Here is a 7,611-nt window from a genome sequence, read left to right as displayed (position 1 = left end):
GTGGTGCGGGTGGGTGTTGGTTGGGTCTGCACACGGTGGGGATGGGTGCCTGCAGGAAGCCAGTTTATCCTTTTTCAGGTGGTGGATTTCTCTAAGGCTGCGGGCATGTGTGTTGGCATCTTGGAGTCCCAGGTGTTTTGGCGTGAGCAGGACTGTAAAGGTGTGTGTGTTGTGTTTGCAATGTTGTAGTGTGGGTGCACGTGTCTGTGTGTCCTGTTTGTTGAGGGGATTGATTGCATGTGGTTCTGTTAGGAGTGATAATGGGGTGTTTTTTTTTGTTTTTTTTGTTTTTTTTTGAGAGAGTCTTGCTCTGTCACCCAGGCTGGGGTGCAGTGGCCGGATCTCAGCTCACTGCAAGCTCCGCCTCCCAGGTTTTAGGCCATTCTCCTGCCTCAGCCTCCCGAGTAGCTGGGACTACAGGCGCCCGCCACCTCGCCCGGCCAGTTTTTTGTATTTTTTAGTAGAGACGGGTTTTCACCGTGTTAGCCAGGATGGTCTCGATCTCCTGACCTCGTGATCCGCCCGTCTCGGCCTCCCAAAGTGCTGGGATTACAGGCTTGAGCCACCGCGCCCGGCCTGATAATGGGGTGTTTTAAGACATTGCTTCCTTGTTCTCTATTTTTTGGTGTGTTGGTTGTGCAGATTTGGTGTTTCAGTAGTGTGCGCTGAGGTCAGTGTGTTGGTTGCATATTATGGTGTACTGTTGTGCGTTGTGCATTTGGCAGGTTGTGTCTATTGATGTGTGACTGTTGGGTTTGTCTGTTTTGTGAATCGTACATATAAGTGCCACGTTGGGCGTGTAGGTGTGTGCATTTGTATACTGCTCTGTGGGTGTGCGAAGCAGTGTGTTTGTGTAACCCTGCAGGTTTGGCCTGTGCTGAGTAACCTAAGATGGGAGCTCCCTGAGCCTTGGCTCTGCCCCTGCCTTTGGCTGCTGGAGAACCTGGGCAGCAGTGGCCCTTTGTCCAGCCACAGGAAGGCCCCACCCCCCTCCATCGGCAGGGGACCTGGGAGGGGCCCAGACTGGCAGGCTCCAGCCTCCCGTCCATTGTTCTGGGGCCTCTCTGGAAAACAGGATGGGAGGTGAAAGGTGGACACAGGCCTGGACCCCCACACTCCCTGAAACCACCCGGGGTCACAGCACGGAATCCTTAGGAGGGAGGGCCCTGGGGACAGTCCCCATTGTGTGGATGAGAAAACTGAGGGGTTTCATGCCTGTTAAAGGGGAGGGAGCCTGAAGCCCCACACCCTTTATGTGCCCCCTCACAGCCTCCTGCCGGGTTTGGGGGATGGAAAAATGACACCCCGGGATGGAAGCAGAACGGTCTCTTGTGGTTTCCATTTCTGAATGCTTACCATGTGCTAAGTGCTGAAGTGTCATAACTCTGCGGGTTAAGTTCATATTTTGTGCCCATTTTGCACAGGAGGACACTGAACCATAACGCAACAATTTATTCTTCAACGGACACTACTCTAAACATTACTGTATTTCAAGTAGTGTGCTGTGTGACCTTGAGCAAGTTGCTTAACTTCTCTGGGCCAGACCCTAGTTCAGCGCTGGGACACAGCAGTGACCAAAGGAGCCACGTTTCCTGCTCTCTTAGAGCGCATAGCCTGGGCAGGGAAGAGGAGGCAAGGAATGGAAAATATACAAGAAAACAAAGATCATTTCCTATGGTAATGAATTCAGTGAATAAGAGCAGGAGAATGTGAAAGAAAGTAGCCGAGGGGGGGGGGTCTAAGAAGGCCTCTGGGGAGGCGACATTTGACCTAAGACTTGAAGAATGAGGAGTCTGGCAAAGACCTGGGGTTGATCAGTGTTCTAGGAACAAGGAACAGCAAGGGCAAGGGCGCTGAGGCAGGACGGAGCTATTAATAGTTTCAGGAGGGAGGCCTCGGGGCTGGTGAGAGAAAGGGAAGGGGCCCAGCTGGGTAGTGGGCAGGGGAGGAGTTTGGATCTTATTCTCCGTGCGATGTGCTGGGCTCACAGACATGGTGGTAGTAGGGGGTGGGCCGTAGTCTCCTGTTACAAGGGTTGGGGGTGTTGGGCCAGCCAGAGCCAAAGGTCTCTCCCCCGCAGCTCCGGCAGTCCCAGCCCAGAGGCGCCGGCCTGGCGGCTGGAAGACTGCACTGTGGGCACATCTGGGGAGCAGCTGCCGAGCCAGGGCCAGAGTGGGTCACGTGGCACAGGGCAGCACCGCCCTGGAGCCTACAAGGCCAAGACTCCTAGGAGGGGCAGTGGAGAACACTCTGGACCAGAACATGCGTCAACAAAGAGGAACTGTGCACTGTAGACGTCCAGGCACACGGCCCCCTGCAGCCCCACACAGCCCCTGCCTCAGGAGAGAGTGCCCGGGTTCAATGCCACCTCCCAGCTTTGTGATCTGAAACAAATCACGCAATCACGCAAACTCTCTAGGTCTCATGTCCTCAGCTCAGCTGTGAAGGGGACATGATATTACTACTTTTCCACAGGCTGTTCCTTTTTTTTTTTTTTTGAGACACAGTCTCACTCTGTTACCCAAGCCTCAGTGCAGTGGCACCATCTCAGCTCACTGCAACCTCTGCCTCCAGGTTTCAAGCCATTCTCCTGCCTCAGCCTCCCTAGTAGCTGGGATTACAGGCGCCCACCACCATGCCTGGCTAGTATTTTTGTATTTTTAGTGGAGACAGAGTTTCACCATGTTGGTCAGGCTGGTCTCGAACTCTTGACCTCAGGTGAGTCACCCACCTCGGCCTCCCAAAGTGCTCCCAGGCTGTTTATTTCTAATTCAACAAATATTCATTGAGCACTTCCCACATGCCAGGCGCTGCATGAGGCTCTGCCTGACAGCAGGGAACAGGACCCCCGTGGTCCCTTCCCTTCTAAGCACACAATACTTTAGAACCAGGCCTGGCATTGAGGAAACTCTTAGTAAATGTGAGCCATTTGCCTGGAGCCCTGGAAGCCAGAGGAGGCACCCTGGAAGGCAGAGAGGAGGCGTGGAAAAAATACTCCCTTTTATCACCAGGTGCTGCGGTCGGCTCCTGGTATGGCTCATTTCACTCTCACAACCACCTTACGACCAGGGATGATGAGCATTAGCTCCAATTTATGGATGAGGAAATTGTGCCCCAGTTTGTCAATGGCACAGCCAGGACAGGAAACAGTGAAGGACTGGTCCCTTTTTCTCTCTGGGGCTCAACTGTCCCATCTGTGAAATGGGGCATTACAATAATACAGCTGCACCAGCTCCAGGGAGCAGTTGTGAAATCAGATGTGCCAGGTATGTGAAAAGGGCTTCCTAAGGGACTATGACCATGAATGTTGGATTGGGAATATGGCGGTTCATTTAAGGAGCCCTCCAAACTTCCTGGCCACCAGAAGAAGTGTCTGTTTTCTTAAGGTGACTCAGAGAAGGAGGACTGGGAAGAAAACGCACACTCAATTCAAACTACCAAGACCAGAAGAATGCCCATCTGACAACAAGATAAGCAGGCAATCTTTATTTAAACTCCTTGTCAGGCCTTAAAAAGGTAAAAGATAAGGCCAGGTGTGGTGGCTCATGCCTGTAAATCCCAGCACTTTGGGAGACCAAGGTGGAAGGATCACTTGAGTCCAGGAGTTCTAAACCAGCCTGGGGCAACATAGTAAGACCCCATCTCTACAAAAAAATAAAAAATTAGCCAGGTGTGGTGGTACATGCCTGTAGTCCCAGATACTTGGGAGGCTGAATAGGGACAATCACTTGACCCAGGTCAAGGCTGCGGTGAGCCGTGATTGCACTTCTGTACTCAGCCTGGTGGACAGAGAAAGATCCTGTCTCCAAGAAAAAAAAAAAAATTGCGTAGAACTTAAAACACACAAAAACTAGTGCATATAAATCAGGCGAAAACTGAATTTCATGCCATGTGCGGTGGTTCATGCCTGTAATCCCAGCACCTTGGGAGGCCAAGGCGGGTAGATCACCTAAAGTCAGGAGTTCGAGACCAGCCTGGCCAACATGGTAAAACCCCAGTTCTACTGAAGATACAAAAAATTAACCAGGCGTGGTAGCATGTGCCTGTAATCCCAGCTACTCGGGAGGCTGAGACAGGACAATTGCTTGAATCTGGGAGGCAGAGGTGGCCGTGAGCCGAGATCGCACCACTGCACTCCAGCCTGGGTGACACAGCAAGACTCTGTCTCCAGAAAAAAAAAAAAAAAAAAGGCCAGATGTAGTTGTAGTAGCTCTTGCCTGTAATCCAGCACTTTGGGAGGCTGAGGCGGGTGGATCATCTGAGATCAGGAGTTCAAGACCCTCCTGATCAACATGGTAAAACCCTCTCTCTACTAAATGCAAAAAATTAGCCAGGCGTGGTGACGCATGCCAGTAATCCCAGCTACTTGGGAGGCTGAGGCAGGAGAATTGTTTGAACCCGGGAGGCAGAGGTTGCAGTGAGCCGAGATGGCGCCATTGCACTCAAGCCTGGACAACAAGAACGAAACTCCATCTCAAGAAAAAAAAGAAAAGAAAACTGAATTTCACCTGAATTCTGGTTGCAATATTGTATTTTAGTTATGCAACATACCAACTGTTGGAGTGTTAGAAACGATATGGAAGAACTGGACCTCTCAAATACTGTTGATAGGAATATAAAACGGTACAACCACCTTTGGAAAACAGTTTGGCTGGGTTTTTTTGTTTTGTTTGGAGGCAGGGTTTTACTCTGTTGCCCATGGTGGAGTGTAGTGGCACCATGATCTTGGCTTACTGTAGCCTCAACCTCCTGGGCTCAAGCAATCCTCCCACATCAGCCTCCCAAATAGCTGGGACTAGAGACATGCACCATCACATCTGGCTAATTTTTGTATTTTTTGTAGAGATGGGGTTTCACCATCTTACCCATGCTGGTCTTGAACACCCGAGCTCAGGCATTCTGCCCACCTCAGCCACACAAGTTCATAGCAGTTTTATTTTACTAACCAGAAACTACGAGCAATCCAAATGCCCCTCCCAAGTGTCTGGATAAACAAATGGTGGTATATTCATATAATGGAACACTACTTAGCAGTAAGAAGGAATGACCGCTGGCCCGGTGGCTCATGCCTGTAATCCTAGCACTTTGGGAGGCTGAGGCAGGTGGATCACCACCTGAGGTCAGGAGTTGGAGATGATCAGCCTGGCCAACGTGGCAAAACCCCATCTCTACTAAAATTACAAAAAGTAGCCAGGTGTGGTGGCGGTCCCCTGTAATCCCAGCTACTCAGAAGGCTGACACAGGAGAATCACTTGAACCTGGAAGGCGGAGATTGCAGTGAGCCGAGATCGCGCCACTGTACTCTGGCCTGACAACAGCGCGAGACTCCGTCTCAAAGAAAAAAAAAAAAGAAAGAAAGAAAGGAAAAAAAGAAAAAAGGCCGGGCTCAGTGGCTCACGCCTGTAATCCCAGCATTTTGGGAGGCTGAGGCAGGCGGATCACGCGGTCAGGAGATGGAGACCATCCTGGCTAACACGGTGAAACCCCGTCTCTACTGAAAATACGAAAAATTAACCAGGCGTGGTAGCAGGCACCTGTAGTCCCAGCTACTCACTCGAGGCTGAGGCAGGAGAATGGCGTGAACCCAGGAGGCGGAGGTTGCAGTGAGCCAAGATCACACCACTGCACTCCAGCCTGGGGGACAGAGTGAGACTCTGTCTCAAAAACAAAAACAAGCCGGGCGCGGTGGCTCAAGCCTGTAATCCCAGCACTTTGGGAGGCCGAGACGGGCAGATCACGAGGTCAGGAGATCGAGACCAGCCTGGCTAACACGGTGAAACCCCGTCTCTACTAAAAAATACAAAAAAACTAGCCAGGCGAGGTGGCGGCGCCTGTAGCCCCAGCTACTCGGGAGGCTGAGGCAGGAGAATGGCGTGAACCCGGGAGGCGGAGCTTGCAGTGAGCTGAGATCCGGCCACTGCACTCCAGCCTGGGCGACAGAGCGAGACTCCGTCTCAAAAAAAAACAAAAACAAAAACAAAACACAAAAACAAAAACAAAGGCCAGGCGTGGTGGCTCATGCCTGCAAGCCTAGCACTTTGGAAAGCAGAGAAGGGCGGATCACCTGAGGTCAGGAGTTCGAGACCAGCCTGGCTAATGTGGCGAAATCCTGTCTCTACTAAAAACACAAAAATTAGCCGGGGGTGGTAGTGGGTGCCTGTAATGCCAGCTACTCGGGAGGCTGAGGCAGGAGAATCGCTTGAACCCGGGAGGTAGAGGCTGCAGTGAGCCGAGATCATGCCATTGCACTCCAGCCTGGGTGACAGAACAAAATTCCATCTACAAAAAAAAAAAAGTGTATAGAAGGATATGCATAGGTTTCACACAAATATTATGTCATTTTATTTTATGTATTTATTTTGAGACAGGGTCTTTCTCTGTCACCCAGGCTGGAGTGCAGCAGTGGGATCTTGGCTCACTGCAATCTCCAATTCCTAGGTTCAAGAGATTCTCTTGCCTCAGCCTCCTGAGTAGCTGGGATTACAGGCGTGTACCACCAGGCCCTGCTAATTTTTATATTTTTAGTAGAGATGAGGTTTCACCATGTTGGCCAGATTGATCTCGAACTCCTGACCTCAGATTATCCACCTGGTTTAGCCTCGAACTCCTGACCTCAGATTATCCACCTGGTTTAGCCTCACAAACTGCTGGGATTACAGGCATGAGCCACCGCGCCCGGCCCTGAATTAATTTCTACAGCATAATTTTTTCTCTCATTTTTATCTATTTTTATGTTTTTGAATCAGAGTCTCACTCTGTCGCCCAGGCTGGAGTGCAGTGACTTGATCTTGGCTCTCTGCAACCTCCACCTCCTGGGTTCAAATGATTCTCCTGCCTCAGCCTCCCGAGTACTTGGGACTACAGGTGCCCACCACCACACCCAGCTAATTTTTGTATTTTTAGTAGAGACTGGGTTTCCCTATGTTGGCCAGGCTGTTTTCTCTAGAATTCATTGCAGTAAACAGGATTGCTGGTCAATTAATTCACAGTTGAAGGCCAGGCACCGTGGCTCACGCCTGTAATCCCAGCATTTTGGGAGGCTGAAGAGGACAGATCACAAGGTCAGGAGTTTGAGACCAGCCTGGCCAACATAGTGAAACCCTGTCTCTACTAAAAAGACAAAAAAATTAGCCTGGCATGGTGGTGGGTGCCTGTAATCCCAGCTACTCGGGAGGCTGAAGCAGGAGAATCGCTTGAACCCAGGAGGCAGAGGTTGCAGTGAGCCGAGATTGCGCCATTGCACTCCAGCCCGGGCAACAATCTGAGACTCCATCTCAAAAAAAATAAATAGGCCGGGCGCGGTGGCTCACGCCTGTAATGCCAGCACTTTGGGAGACCGAGGCAGGCGGATCATGAGGTCAGGAGATCAAGACCTTCCTGGCTAACACACGGTGAAACCCCGTCTCTACTAAAAATACAAAAAAATTAGCTGGGCATGGTGGCGGGCGTCTGTAGTCCCAGCTACTCGGGAGGCTGAGGCAGGAGAATCACTTGAACCCAGGAGGCAGAGCTTGCAGTGAGCCGAGATCCCACCACTGCACTGCACTCCAGGCTGTCACTCCAGCCTGTGTGACAGAGCGAGACTCCGTATCAAAATAAATAAATAAATAA

Source organism: Macaca nemestrina, chromosome 15, assembly GCF_043159975.1.
Source record: "Macaca nemestrina isolate mMacNem1 chromosome 15, mMacNem.hap1, whole genome shotgun sequence".
NCBI classification, from domain to species: Eukaryota; Metazoa; Chordata; class Mammalia; order Primates; family Cercopithecidae; genus Macaca; species Macaca nemestrina.
This window is presented reverse-complemented; position numbering follows the sequence as displayed.